The following is a 16,975-nucleotide window of genomic DNA, read 5'->3' as shown; positions in this document are numbered from 1 at the left end:
GTGTGTTATTTTTCGGTACATTTTAGATATATTTTATTATTATTATGATTATTTTATTATTCTATGCATGTATTTTTTGTTTGTTTGACACTAGAACCTCATAATTTTGATGTGCTTAAAGTTGTTCATTGTATTTCCTTTGTCTTGATTTTTGTGCTAATAATACATAACATTTCTTACCCAGCCACTATTTTACTACCGTTGTAGCATGGCCAGTTCTTGTTCCATTAACCCAACTCCTACAAAACCCTACATACATACACGACTCTTAACGCACAACCATTCCCTTCCACCCGCACAAAAGTACCCCCCCATCCTCAACATATTTCTTTAATACACCTGGCCCCATCGATCCGTCACTACAACCCCCCCTTATCAACCACACCCTTCTCACACAAATCATGCTACCCTCCCGTATCATACAAAACCCGTATCACAACCCCCTATCAACCCCGTACCACACGTACCACAAACCCCTATCAAACCCCATACCACCCCGTATCACAACCAAACCCGTACCACCCCCCCTATCACAAACAACCCCCGCATCATACCACACGTACCACCCCCGCATCATACCACACCGAGCGTCCCAAGAGTGTTTTCAAACTGCTGTGAAGTGACCCTTAACTACTTGTCTGTCCCTCAAAAAATAAGCGTTATATTGGGGATTTCTAATGTTGACATTTAAAGTTGCACTATTTTTTTTCTATAAAATATTTTGATCTAAAACTTCCCAAAAAACTTCTTTGTACTCTTTACTTTAAAATAAACGTGATTGAGAAGCTAAATTTAAAACTTCGTCACACAACTTTTGCGATTAAACTTTGCAATGCACAAATCCGCACCTTTTTCTTTAAAAAATTCATAACCTTTATCATGATAAGGATAAAAACTTGAGGCAGATACCTTTGTCTTCACAAATGTTACAGCTATATAATGTAAAAATTTCAAAAAAAAATATTAAAATGCAACAGAGTTATAGCGAGGTAAACGCAAAAAACGCGATTCCTTTTTTTATTTTTAGGTTAAAATTGCGATTTTGACAATGTTCCCCCACATAAATTTTAAAATAAACTTCATTTTCGTTTTCAGCACCCTCGAAAATATAAAGTATGAATAAAATTAGCCATTCATCCCTCTGTGGTCAGTATCTCGAAAACTAAGCGCTTTTTTGAGAGAACAGGAGACCTTAGGTGAAGGACCAGAAATACTAAAATCAGAAATAATACATGCTATAAAACTGACAAAAAACAAGAAAGCCGTTGGTCCTGACAACATACCTACAGCAATGTTAAAGCTCATAAATGAGGAAAATATTGAAATGCTAGTCAAACTTTTTAATGGTGTTTATTCGACACAATTTTGCTTCAGAAATGGACTGGGAACCAGGGACGCACCCTTTGCACTAAATGTATTACTGCAGAAATGCCGAGATTAAAGGAAAGACGTCTTTGCTGTATTTATTGACTATGAGAAGGCCTTTGATCGAGTACAACATCACAAATTAATTAAAATATTAAAGGATAAAGAGTTGATTGTCAAGATGTACGAATCAGATAAAAATTATACTGGCGCAAACGGCGACAGCTTGCATAAATGGAAAATCAATATGCAGAAATATGCAAAATACAAAGAGGGGTCAGACAGGGTTTTATACTGTCCACACTGTTATTCAATTTATATTCAGATAGAATATTTAAAGAAACGCTGCATAATTTGGAATGGGATGTGAAAGATAATGGAATTCTGATAAATACAATCAGATATGCAGACGATACAGTTATTTTAAGTGATGATATGAATGGATTACAACACCTTTTAAATGCTATTGACAAAATGGGAAGAGAGTTTGGCCTAAACATAAACTGTTCAAAAACAAAATACATGGTATTTAGCCGTTCGGCCCATCAGGATTCACGGTTATTTGTTGATGGTCATATAATTCAAAGAGTACCCAGTTTTAAATATCTTGGTTGCCATATTACTGAACAACTAGATCCAGACAAAGAGATAGAATGTAGAATCAAGATAGCCCGCGCAACATTTTTAAAAATGAGGTCATTCTTCTGTAATGATAACTTGCAACTTCAACTTCGAAAGCGCATGATTAAATGTTACATTTGGTCAGTCCTCTTGTATGGTGTCGAAGCATGGACATTAAAAATATCCACCATTAATCGTTTGGAGGCATTTGAAATGTGGCTGCACAGACGTACACTGAAAATACTATGGACGGCTATGCTGACAAATGTGGCAGTCCTTAAGAGAGCAAATGCTGTCCGCGAGCTGCTTAATAACATAAAATATAGAAAGATGGCCTATTTTGGACACGTAGTAAGGGGAGACCGATATAATATTCTTCAACTTATTATGATGGGTAAAATCGAAGGAATTGGTAGAAAGCAAGCCTCTTGGTTGAAGAATATCCGGGAGTGGACAGGAATAAAGAAAGCAGAACAACTATTTAAAATAGCTCGAGACAGAGACAGTTTCGCCATGTTAATCGACAACGTCAAGGGGACTTGATAGGGCACGTTAATAAGAAGAGAGTTGTGCGTTACAATCTTAATAGAAAAACTTTTAATAATCTGACGAACTTTTTAATCTTCGTCGCGAACGAATCTTGTACATTTACATTCTTGGATTTTTTTCATCCTCTCTAATCTCTTTTTTGTCTCATTGTTCTTGCCTCAACATGTAACATCCTAATCAACCCTGTACTTTCACAAAACTTTCTTCAATCTTCAGTCTTAGTTGATCTTTCTTGGAGTCAAGTTATGGTTTGTAAGGTGAGTAGTGAGCAAGTGTTGAGTTATTTTATTCACACGGGCTGTTAAAATATAATAAGATTTGTCCTGTGTACGGCAGTGTATTAAAAGTTGATAATTCAGGAAGATTTAGGTGTTACAAACTCGTCAGCAAAAACAAACAAGCGTTAGGATTCTTTGGCTTTTATTTGTCGGCAAGGAAGTGTACTTATGTTTGAGTCAAGTAAATTACCGATAGACAATATTTATTTTGGTGTTGATTTTGTTACACCTAAATCGTCCTAGGCATAGCGTTATCCCTAGGTCAACAACAAAGTATTTCCGACTGGTTTTCCTTTTTTTTTGTGAGTTCTCTCTAAGTTCGCAATGAAAAATCCAGAGAAATTGGGAGGAAAGGATGTGGTTGTCGAAATCGACAAGGCAAAATTCAGCCGGAGAAAGTACAACCTATGACGCTTGTACACGGGACAATGGGTTTTCGATGGTGTAGAATGCATTTCCAGGAAATTCTTTTTAGTGCCGATTTATGAAAGTGATACTGACACTTTGCTTGGACTAATTATGGAATGGATTCTTCTTGGAACAACAATGTTCAGCGATTGTTACAAATTTTATAATTGCTTGATTGCACGAAGGACTTATTTATCAAGCAGTTAATCAATTCAAGCATTTTGTAGATACTGATACCCACACTAACAACGTGGAATGGTTTTGGTAGGAAGTTTGATCTCGCGTTCCTAAGTACGGTAGGACCACTTGGTCGGTTATCTTGCTGAATTTTACTTTAAAATAACTTTTCCAACTAACGCTAAAAAGATACATCACATTTTCCTCGTGAAGTACAATTATATTCACTGGCAGATTAAGGATAATAATTAGTTCAACCAGAAATGCAAAAAATGCCATTTTTCGGTTTTCTAGATTTTTAACACTTAATATATATTAATCTCACCACCATAAATATAAATTTCATAATTCTATATTGAAAGAATTAAAACAAAATCAAATAATAAAAGTCATCCAGTAACTGTCAAGCTATATTACCAACTTTTCTGATTCAATGTAACTTCTAGATATTTGCCGGAATAAGGTTAATTGACAAAAGCGCCCGGATTTTCTCTAATCCCGTGACTTACGCCCTTAATATAAGGAAAATCTGACAAATCGAACCAATAACACAAATAGTCGCAGTAGAGAGCTGTGCGTTACAATCTTAATAGAAAAACTTTTAATAACCTGACGAACTTTTTAATCTTCGTCGGGAACTCTTCGAAAGTTACAAGACCGCGAGAACCAACGTGATTCTCCTGGATTATATATTAATCCAATTTGTGCCCGTCTTGACACGAAACTAAACTTTTGCTGTGATATATCTTATTTTATTGGTCGTAATATTTATTTTGAGAGCAACGGCATGTAATAAAACTGAGGTAAAAACAGTTGTCCACACCTTTATTAAATCGTAAAAAAATGTTTATTAAAAATATGTACAGCTATATATAGCTATTATGGTTATTTACAGGTACCCCATACAAGGACGATCAGAAAGTCTTATTGTGCTCACTTACTAATAACAATACATTTTGGAAACGGAATTTGATAAATGGTGTTTCATTAAACATCCGACGGGCGCGCTTCGATACTTTATGCCGTCTTTTTGGTTCAACATTTAGTGTACCGATACAAAAGTACCGATAGTGCATACTAGGATGATCTTCAGGGGGGGGGTTACAACTACTGGAAGGTCTCTGGGGGTATGTAATACCCCCGGATAAGAGCGTATAGAGCTCAAAGTACATCCCAATGGGGAGGGTTAACCCCCCAAAACCACCCCTGGTTACGCCACTGGTGCGCCCGTCGGACGGTTAAAAAACACAAGTTAAGGAAACGCAGTTTAATTCCGTTTCCCGTATGTATTGTTATTTATTAGTAAATGAGTATAATAAGACTTTCTGGTCGTCCTCGTATATTAGTTACTTCCACTTGTCCATCTAGCTAAATGACTATATGTATTTCTTCGCATATACACTCCCTTTTCCTTTATCCTGTTAGTGATGAAGAAATAAAAAGTGTAATTAAAGATATCTCAAAAAATCCTCGGCTGGACTGGATGAGATCCCGTATTCTATGTTAACACATGTATCTCCTAACATATATAGTTATTTTTCTACAACCACTATTGAAAGTGCACTTTTCTGCACGGTTTTATGTTAGCAAACTTGATATTTTCTCACAGTATAAGATATTTGACATTAGTGTGCAGAAAAGTGACGTTTCTGTGCCGCAAAGTGACGTTTCTGTGCCGCAAAGTTCTTTTCTGCACAGTTGACTACCTCATTCTGAGTAACGTTATATTCTGTTTACATCCGTGGACTACCGCATTCTGAGTAACGTTATATTCTGTTTACATCCGTGGTTAAACTTTAGACAAATATATAACCTATAAGACAATTATTATATTTAACTATAGCATAGAAAGTAAATTATGGATGTTACAACTGTTTTATTTTACAATTTTATTCTTATTAAACATTTTATAATTATCAAATAACTAATAAGGATTTAGCAACCTGTGCAAGAGACGTCGAATGAAGTAGGTTTTGTGTAAATCCGTGACTGCATAAATATAATGTCAATAATGTGTAATAATTGTTTAAATTTAAACAAATTAAGGCAGTGCATTCATTTTTTAACTGATTTCTATGCAATTTATTTAGGTATAAGGAATTTAAATTGATTAGTAGGTATTAATTAAATACAGTTTAAAATTTATCACATAGGTACCTATTATAATTAATCGTCGTTTGGAAATTGTGATTTTTATTTTTAGGAAAAACTGTGCTTGTAGAAAAAGTATAGTGTGAAACACGTGCAGAAAGGTAATTTCTCACTCGTTTGAATTGCGGCACTCGCTTGCGCTCGTACCGCAACTTTTCAATCTCGTGAGAAATGAGTACCTTTCTGCACTTGTTGCACAATATACTATTCCCTAACAAGTGCAGAAAGTCATTATTTTCCGCACGCGACTGCAGTTTGCCGAACGACGCGAAGCGGGAGTTCGGCAAGCAGTAGAGTGCGGAAAAGAGACTTTCTGCAAGAGTTAGGAACAATATTTTTTCTAAGAGTCTTTAAAAAATTACCAAATCTTAATCAATTAATTTAATTAATACGAAAATACATACACAAATTAATTCTTTGACAAGGTTGTCAAAACCAAACTTTCAATATAATTAGTTAGCATGATGACGATCTTGGTTTCCATGACGATGATTCAAAACGACTGTTATTGTCTACCGATTTGACTTTCGAATATTATGTCAAAATAATTTTATTTCATCGAATTGTCGCGTTAGTTTCATTAAAACAGGAACACAATAAGATATATTTGAAATAAATTAGTAAATAATATATAAATATTAGTTTATTGCATGTATTATAATTACTTTAAGGCCATATTAACATATCTAAATTAACACGCGTGCAGAAAAGTAACACGCGTGCGGAAAAGTGAAACTTTCTAAACTAAAATGCGTGCGCGAAAGTAGACATTTTTGCATGCTTGTAGAAAAAACAATTAACATTTCTAGTAAACCTTTCATTTTAGGAAGGGGTTTTTCCTCAAATTCTAAATACTGCTTTAGTTGTGCCCATACATAAAAATGGTGACAAATCAAAATTTGATAACTATCGAGGCCTATCACTTTTATCTGTGTTTTTAAAAATATATGAGAAGGCATTTTATACACGTCTCCTATCGTATATTAATAAGCACAACATTATAGAAAAGTCTCAATTTGGTTTCCGTGAAGGTATAAGTGTGCAAAATGCACTACTAGCGCTGTGCAATCATATTTTATCGAACTTTGATAAGGGTAATAAAGTTATCTGTTTGTTTTTTGACTTAGCACCAGCTTTTGAAACTGTAAATCATCCAATACTGCTGGAAAAACTTTATCATTGTGGTGTTAGAGGAACTGCATTAAAGTGGATCCTCACCTTTTTATCGAAAAGGTTTCAAAAAATTAAGGTCAATGTGAATGGGAATATAATATTTTCTTCACAAGAGAGTGTCCTCTCCGGAGTTCCACAGGGAAGTATCATTGGCCCTCTTTTATTTTTGATTTTTGTCAATGATTTAAATCAACTCATAAACGATAGCTCAACATGTTTGGTTCGGAATCCATTAGATAATTTTTCTGATGCAATAAGCGTTCGAGTACGTTCGCCTGAACAAGATCTTCTTCAGTGTTTAATGTTTCATTTAAATAGATCTTAAATAGTATTGGAGAGAGGCAGCATCCTTGTCGTAATCCTTTGGTTACGGGAAATTCTTATGATAAGGTGTTGTTTAGTTTGATATTTGATGTTGCTTTATTGTATAATTGTTTGACTGCGGCGATGATCGTGCTATTTAAGGAAGATATTTCAAGAGCCTGCCACAGCTTTCCTACAGGGATTCTGTTATATGCTTTTGTGGAATATACAAATAAAAGATGTATTTCCTGGCTTCCTGCAACTTTCTTTTCATTAAGTTGGGTTACGGTAAATTGTGGTCTACGCATGAACTTCCAGGTCTAAAACCTAGTTCCTGTTCAATTTCGCGAAGTTCGTATTCTTGCTCAATCATTTTTTTATTACCAAACAGCTTGCTAAAGATACTAGTGAGCGAGATACACCGGTAGTTTCCGCAAATTTGGACTTTTTTGTAAATTGGAGTAATCCATGCTTTTTTTCAGCTCTTCGGGATTTCTTTCCACTTTAAATATCTTGTGAGTAACACTTTAAAATACCGTATTAGTTTTAGTGTTCCGTGTTTTAGAAGTTCTGCTGCTATGTTCTCCGGACCGGAAGCATTGTTGTTCTTCCTGGATTTAAGTCCTTGTTGTGTTTGTTGTGTTTGTGACCAACGTTGTTGGTCCACGTTTACATATTTGCCGTGTACTTGTATACGTTGGGGCGAATCAGTGTTACAAATATCTGTGTCTTCATAACGTCAAAAGGATATATAACAATACCCCAGGCTGTGGGTGAAAAATAGGTCGATTTCAGGATATAATTCAGGAATTTTTGAATCCTATCAGGGGTTGTAAAAGACGATGCCAGGAATAACTTCTACTAAAATGTAACCAAAAATATTGTGCGCTTTTTTTTATATTGCGATTTTCATTTGTTAAATTTGCAATTTTTGATTATTTTTAATTTTGCAGCTTAGGATATTGATTTTAGAGAAAAACTTTTTAATAGAAAGTTGTAGTAAATTAAAAAATCTACAATTTGGGGTACGGTAAGTTTAATTTTGTTAATTGGTTATTGCAAAACAGCCTGCGAAATGTCCAAAATGGCCGTTTTTTACAATTGCAATATTTATTGTACAAATAATTTTTTTTTATTTTTTAAAGCTGTAAAATGAAGATCTTTCAATTCCAAACATAAAAAAAATTGTAAAGCGAGATTAACAAATTTGTTGCTTAGATATTACAAATTGTTTATCCCAAGAGGTCAAATGTCGAAGGCTATAACTTTTTGAAAAAAAATCGTAGAAAGTTGGTGAAACATCCAATCTCCTTCTAAAGAGTTATATTTTCATATTCTGATATAAATAAATGCGTAAAACATTTTTAAACCTCTAATTTTTGGGTTTGAAAATAAGAGGGCAAATTTCGTTATAAACATTTAGAGCTGAAGCGGCCCTGTAGATCCTATGAGTTTCTAACTTCAGATTATTGTTGCTGAAGACGAAACGAAGATTTATAAAGACACAAAAAATTTCTACGACCAACTGAAGCCGAGATAATTTTTGGGTTTGAAAATAAGGGGGCAAATTTCGTTAAAAACATTTAGAGCTGAAGCGGCCCTGTACATCCTATGAGTTTCTAACTTACAGATTATTGTTGCTGAAGACGAAATAAAGATTTATAAAGAAATAAAAATTTTCTAAAACCAACTGAAGCCGAGATAATTGTTTTTTTTTTTCTTAAATCTTAGTGCCTTTATTTATAACAATTAAGAAATTATTTTACAGTCATTGACCAAAGAAAGACTTATATTATCTTAAAATAAAAATTATTACAAAATATAATTATATTTAATTATTAAAAATTATTTTTAAAATCGGTGCTTTTGCGAGCGGCCAATTTTGCAAATCGCCCGGCTCGCTTCGAATCCGCGCGTTCGAAAAATTTTTACTTACCTTGTATTAAATTTTGTCAGGAAACAATTTAATAATATTACCATTATAATATACAGTCTACTTACCACTGTATTTGTTTTTTCTTGATAATCTTTTATATGTGAAATTTCATTTCTGATATTACAAAAATGATACATATATTAAATATGAAATATATAACTATATTTTTAATTTTTTCATTGTTATATAAATATAGATAATAATAATAATTTTACTTCTTACTATAATATACAATATAAAACTTTTTCTTCTTGTAGTGACTATTAGTTTTGGATTTCACATATAAAAGTTTATCAAGAAAAATAAATACAGTGGTAAATAGACTGTATATTATAATGGTAATATTATTAAATTGTTTTCTGTCAAAATTTAATACGTAAAAATTTTCCGAGCGCGCGGATTTGAAGCGAGCCGGGCGATTTGCAAAATTCGGCCGCTTGCAAAAGCACCGATTTTAAAAATAATTTTTTATAATTAAATGTAATTATATTTTAAAATAATTTTTATTTTGAGATAATATAGTATTTCTTTAATCAATCACTGTAAAATAATTTCTTAATTGTTATAAATAAAGGCACTACGATTTAAGAAAAAAAAAACAATTTTCTCGGCTTCAGTTGGTTGTAGAAAATTTTTATTTTTTTATAAATCTTCGTTTCGTCTTGAGCAACAATAATATGTAAGTTAGAAACTCATAGGATATACAGGGCCGTTTCAGCTCTAAATGTTTATAACGAAATTTGCCCCCTTATTTTCAAACCCAAAAATTATGTCGGCTTCAGTTGGTCGTAGAATTTTTTTATTTTTTTGTAAATCTTGGTTTCATCTTCAGCAACAATAAACTGTAAGTTAAAAATTCATAAGATGTACAGGGCCGCTTCAGCTCTAAATGTTTATAACAAAATGCCCCCTTATTTTCAAACCCAAAAATTTGAGGTTTAAAAACGTTTTACGCATTTTCTTACATCAGAATATAAAAATATAACTCTTTAGAAGGAGATTGGATGTTTCACCAACTTTCTTCGATTTTTTTTTCAAAAAGTTATAGCCTTCGACATTTGACCTCTTGGGATAAACAATTTATAATATCTAAGCAACAAATTTGTTAATGTCGCTTTACAATTTTTTTTTATGTTTGGAATTGAAAGATCTTCATTTTAAAGCTTTAAAAAATAAAAAAAAAATAATTTGTACAGTAAATAATGCAATTGTAAAAAACGGCCATTTTCGACATTTCGCAGGCTGTTTTGCAATAACCAATTAACGAAATAAAACTTACCATACCTTAAATTGTAGGTTTTTAAATTTACTATAACTTTCTGTTAAAAAGATTTTCTCTAAAATCAATATTCTAAGCTGCAAAGTTAAAAATCATTAAAAATTGCAAATTTAACAAATGAAAATCGCAATTAAAAAAAAGCGCACAATATTTTTGGTTACATTTTAGTAGAAGTTATTCCTGGCATCGTCCTTTACAACACCTGATAGGTTTCAAAAATTCCTGAATTATATCACGTTTATTCACCCACAGCCTGGGGTACAAAGTATATCTATTTTTTGTGGGTAAAGAATTTATGCATAAGAAGGAAGCATTTTCAAAAAGTGCAAACGATATATATTTTGTATTAAGATAATATTAAACTTTTTACTTATTTTTCACCACAATGTTTTATATCCAACAGCGTCATAATATCTGAGTACATACACTGTTTCAGTAGATTATGAAATGAATTGGATATGAATTTGCATTACAGGGTGATACATACTAATACAGGGGTTGGCATTATTCAGTCCATATGCGTCATTTGCAATAAGGGAAAAAATGCAGCGTCAAAATAAATTTATACAAGGAAATTACAAAAGAGATTTGAAAAAGGTTACTGTGAGGGTCTAAATTGATGCCCATCTTGATCAATGCATTTATTGCAACGGAGAGGTAGGTCCGGCGAAGCACGTCAAGATATCCGCGAATATTTTCAAATTCTGCTTCAATTGCAGTTCATAGATGGGTGCGTAGTCCTCTTGCAAAAACGAGGTTTTGGATAAGGTCAAACAAGGAGAAATTACAGGGTGTCAGGTCACATGACTGTGCCGGCAAAACGTTTACTCGTCTACCTATCCATTCTACAAAATAAACATTAGGTACTCCCGCACACTAGAGATGTTGAAAAAGTATCTATTCGTTACGAAGTCCCCGTTACTTACGAATACCGACAGTAACGATTACTATAAAGAGAGGCAAATCGTTACTTTGATTACTCTGATTACTTCGTACGAATCGTATCAGAGCGATTAACGACTATTGTAACTACAACCAGTACACTTGATTACTTTCTACCAATCGTATCGAATATCGTTATCGGTAAGAAGCGTTTTAAGGGTGTGAGCATCAGAGCCTCACACTGTGAGGGTGAGGAGAAGATAGAAGATAAAACAGAGGGAGGTATAATGGAGGTAAAATATGTAATGTATGTCATTAAAAGATCGAATGCGAGAACCATATATTTTTATCTAGATCTATATCTATACCTATACAAAATACCTACCTACTGAGAAATACTATTCTCGATATGATTACCGGTACTCAAATACAAAAGTAACCATAGTAATCAAATCATATTTATTCCTTAAACAGATCGGTGAAGGTCGTTGTTATATCGTAATACCTACACAAAATACCTACCTACTGAGAAATACGATTCTCGATATGATTACTGGTATTCAAATACAAAAGTAATCATAGTAATCAAAGTAGCGAATACTGTAAATGATTTCTTTATACAAAAGTAACGATTTGTAACGAATACTCGAAAGTAACGATAATCAACATCACTACCGCACACATGCCACGTAGCTCGACGACCACGTGTGATCATGACATGAACACAACTGTCTAACACCAACATGCTTCATGCTTCGTTTTAATCTTTTTCGTCAGCTTTGCCAGACTTATGGCCGATATTTCCAACCGCACTTAAGCCAAAGCTTACTTTAAGCCTAAGCTTAAGCTTAGATGCCTGTATTTCCACTTCAGTTTGAGGCTTAAGCATAAGCTTAAACCAAATAATTTTATGCTAGCGCGGGAGTTGGTTTGAGCCTTTGCTTAAAATTTGTTTTCTGTTTTTTTGAGGTTATTTCTATAGATTAATAATTATAGAGTTATTTTGAAAACCAACTTTTGCGTAATAACGTTATTATTGGATTATTAACGATTATTAAAATAAAATTCTTACTCCATTTGGAAGGTGTAGGAACAAAAAATTATTTATTTCTACAATGCTTGGTATATTTATTTTACAAAGTTAACTTATATTCCAATTTGACATTTTCAGGAATATATCCAATAAACAAAATTACAAAGACGGATCTTCTATTATTGCTTATGCAAAATAACAATAAACTATAACCAGAGAACTAAGTGCGTTCGCGGGCGCCTGTCGACGACAACTTGGCGACAAATTAGCAGCAAAACACATGCGCACTTTAAAATGATATAAATAATATCGTTAACAGATAAATATACAAGCTATATTTACCTAGTATAATTTAATAGTTAGTTTTTAATATTAATTCAATGTAAATATAAATACCTGGTATATTTATGTATTACCGGTATTATTTATATTAAGTGAGGTTAGAAATTGTCGGCGACAATTTGTCAACTGTACCCGCGAACGCACTTATTTATAGACAACAACACATGTACCATGTACTCAAGACTAAGTGAAGAAAAATGAGAAAGATACAGATGACAAGATAAAATTAAATGTCAACAGTAGTGGTCAACCCGCGAACGCACTTATTTATAGACAACAACACATGTACCATGTACACAAGATTAAGTGAAGTAAAAATGAGAAAGATACAGATGACAAGATAAAATTAAATGTCAACAGTAGTGGTTTTTACCTCAGAACGGTTAGTTTTGGCATTTTGACGTATTCAGAGGTACCAAACCAATTAACTTGACCAGTTTAGTTAAGGAAATGATGGAAATACGGCACCTAGCTTAAGCTTCTCCTTAACTTTTGACACAGGCTTAGCTAAGCAAAAGCTTAAGTAGCTGTTGAAATACCGGCCCAATAGGCGTTGCCGGTTTATGCCGATTTTTCGAGAGCGTTACCTGACTTATGCCGACCTCCGTATAGTGACGTTAACGTTAATTGTTTTAAATACAATACCCTGTATTTGATTGAATTTTTATATCATCCCTAATGAGCTGATTCCCATTAAGTTTTACGTGGGTTTGATAGACAGAATTTATTTATTTAAAGTTATTTTCGTTTTTAGAGCAATCTATATTACTTCAACATCTGTTTGTACCAAGTCCTCTGTAATTTCTATTTCGTTCTCAACATTTAGATTTATTCATTTTTTCCTTTCAGGGTTCTTTATTTGTGAGTGTCTATTTTTCTTGTGACTGTTTTTTAATTCGTTTTATCATTTTAAGGGTTACCATAAATTTACTTACATTAATGTCAATAATAATAAAAAGCTTACTAAAATTCAGGCCTACTCCTTTCAAAATTCTAATTAGCTAAATTATTTTATAATTGGATTGCCTAAAAAATTGCTTCCAACCCTTTTAAAAAATTCATAAATTAAATTATTTTAACACTGGATAAGCTAAACAAGTTTCAGATCGTCATTAATTAATCAGCCTGAAACTTTTCTTTGACAAACTTAATAAAATGCTGCACAACACGGTTTTAGGGAAACATTTCGCAACTCAAAGTTATTTCTGTTTCATTTTCGAAACGGAATTTAACTAAATCCATCACACAAACGTTAGATACGCGAATGTATCTAGGTTATTTTGTTTTATTTAGTCAGGTTGGATAGGAGAGAAATAAAATTTCCATAGTTACCTTATTTGTCTTTTTACTGTTCGATATAACAGATAATGGCTTTATACCACAGGAAATGAAGCATTTGAAAATCGAAAAATTACTGGCCTCTATTTTTTAACTGGAATATATGGGGGAAGTTTGGGAAGTCAATACAAAATAGTCCAGAGAAATAAGATTTTTCTCGTGACACATCCCTCTCGAGGCCGAAACCAAATTTTTTGAGTAGTATGAACATCTATATTAATAAAACATTAAAAGGGTAAACCCTGTAGTTGGCTGTATACCTTTGTTAAGACAACGTAGAATGAAGTAAACACTTCTGTTGTATATAGGTATATTATAAATTTATTAAAAAATTTTTAAAATTCATCCACAAGGGAGTGGTTGTACAAAACGTTTTCGGTCAAACTGACCATCCTCAGTGTAAACGTCCAGTGTACAAGTAATTGAAACTAGCCACTTGAATAGGTGTAAAACCTCAAAATAACATTATTGCTACATTATGAGCTGTATAGTAATCGACAATAAGTCGATGTCTTAAGATTAAAAATGTATCACATGTGGATGTATGTCATCCTTGCTCGGAATTAGCACAAGGTTGTGATCAGGTGAGAGGTTAACAACCAACTCAGTTGGTTGTTAACCTCTCACCTGATCACAACCTTGTGCTAATTCCGAGCAAGGATGACATACATCCACATGTGATACATTTTTAATCTTAAGACATCGACTTATTGTCGATTACTATACAGCTCATAATGTAGCAATAATGTTATTTTGAGGTTTTACACCTATTCAAGTGGCTAGTTTCAATTACTTGTACACTGGACGTTTACACTGAGGATGGTCAGTTTGACCGAAAACGTTTTGTACAACCACTCCCTTCTGGATGAATTTTAAAAATTTTTTAATAAATTTATAATATACCTATATACAACAGAAGTGTTTACTTCATTCTACGTTATCTATATTAATAACCTATATATGTTTCCTGCAGTCGATTTTGATGATATACATAGTTATAAACAAATGAAGATCAAAAACGGTAAATTTTCGCTTTTTTCGTGTATTACTAAAAAGTAAAGCATTCTAGACAAAGAGAATAAGAAACTCATAAATCATATAAAAAGCTTCAATATGGCGTTTGCTGAATATGTCTATCCTTATTTGTTGCTTAGAAAATTGCAAAATAAATAATAAATTTTGAGATTATATAAATCTTCATAACTTATGTAAAAATTAAGTAAGAACCTTCTTGTTACACGAAATGCTGAGACTTCTTGTGATTAAAGTATATTTTACATTTCAAGGCAATTGGTCAAATAGTTTAAAAGTTATTTAATTTGTTTATCCCAAATTCATTTTTTTTGCAACACTATAAGCCATAAAATTATGAGGTTACAGTAACACTTCGGACAGTTTATGAAATAAGAACATTTTTATACTATTAACTTAATTAAACAAAAATTACAAAAAGTAAGTTTTAAATTGTAAAATTATTTTGCAAAACATCGATTTTCTGTTTCCTTAAAAACAATTAGAATAACTTTTTAACCGTTACCCGTAGAAAAATTATTTTTCTTATTTAGAAAGAAAGGCTGAATTTTTATACACATTTAGAAAGAAAAACAATTGTCCTAGGACAATTAGGGACGAAGTTAGCCCCCCTTTTTTTAGTTCACATGTCCTTTCAAAATAATTTTGCAATATTTAGAATTATTTATTGTCATTTTTTTTTAATTAAATTAATAGTGTAAATCTTCTTCTTTCATAAACTGTCCAAAGTATTACTGTAGCTTCATCATTTTCTGACTTATAGTGTTGTAAAAAAATTAATTTGGGATAAACAAATTTAATAACTTTTAAACTATTTGACTAATTGCTTTAAAATTTAGGGTATGATTTAAGCACCAGAAGTCTCAGCATTCCAGTCCGTAATAAGAAGGTTCTAAGTTAATTTTCACATAAGTTATGAATATTTATAAAAACTCACAATTTATGATTTATTTTGCAATTTTCTAAGCAACCAATAACGATAGACATTTTCAGCGAACGCCATATTGAAGTTTTTTATACGATTTATGAGTTTTTTACTCTCAAATTTGTTTAAAATGCTTAACTTTTTGGTAATAGACGAAAAAAGCGAAAATTTACGATTTTTTGAGCTTCATTTGTTTATAACTATGTACATACATATGTATACAATGTATATATCAAATTTACAATTTGAAATCCTATCCTATTTTTAAGAAATTTCTTTAATAATGTTGGTTTAGTATACAATGTACCCAACAATAATTGTTGAAAGTTTTTTGAATATTACTTTTTAGGTATTCTTGAGTTTTCTTTCATTAATTACATATTTGTAAATAAGTAAAATATTTGAGATTTGACTAAATCAATTAATAATGTTGAACTCTGAACTTGTCAAATGAGATTTCTTCTAGGTTTGTTTTCATCTAACTTCTTCCACACTTGGTCAAACAATATCTGTTTTGTTTTTAAAAGAATTTTTGATAACTTATATACATGTTAACATTTCACTTCAATATTAATAACAGTAATTTTTTGAAAATTTAACTTTAAAATTTAGTATCTTGACTTAAAATTCATTTAACCTACACATGGGTTTTTAGCCATTTTCAATTTTTAATTATTATTTACGATTATATAGGTCGCATAAGATAGTGGTTTCTTCTTTATCATTTTAATGAATGACAGTCCTCCTCAGCTGTTTACGTGAACTCACGGGAAAGGTTTGCCTCAGCCATGTTGTCTTTTTAAATCAAAAGAAATTAGATGTGAATTTATTAATTTTACGGGGTTTTTATACCCAAGATCTGTGGCTGTTGCCCAGATGTTTTTTATTGTGTTGTTTAGCAATTGATCTTCTATGAAGGTTGACGTAAGTCAAGGACGTAAGTTTTTTAATCTTTTATTTTATAAATAATCTCCTATCTTAAATGTCCTTTTAGGAAGCTCTGATGATGGCACGTAATCTGTTAAAAATATTTAGCTGATAATGAAAAAATTTTTTACACACTATCAAATTGTTTTGAGAACATACACCTGTTTGCCGGTTTGACCTTTTTTTTGGATTGAGGTGGAACGCTCTTAGCAGACTAGGGAAGGTGTCCCTAGTACTGTTGGACTCGGACAGGAGA

Source organism: Diabrotica virgifera, chromosome 2, assembly GCF_917563875.1.
Source record: "Diabrotica virgifera virgifera chromosome 2, PGI_DIABVI_V3a".
Classification (NCBI taxonomy): domain Eukaryota; kingdom Metazoa; phylum Arthropoda; class Insecta; order Coleoptera; family Chrysomelidae; genus Diabrotica; species Diabrotica virgifera.
Note: the sequence above shows the minus strand (reverse complement) of the source record.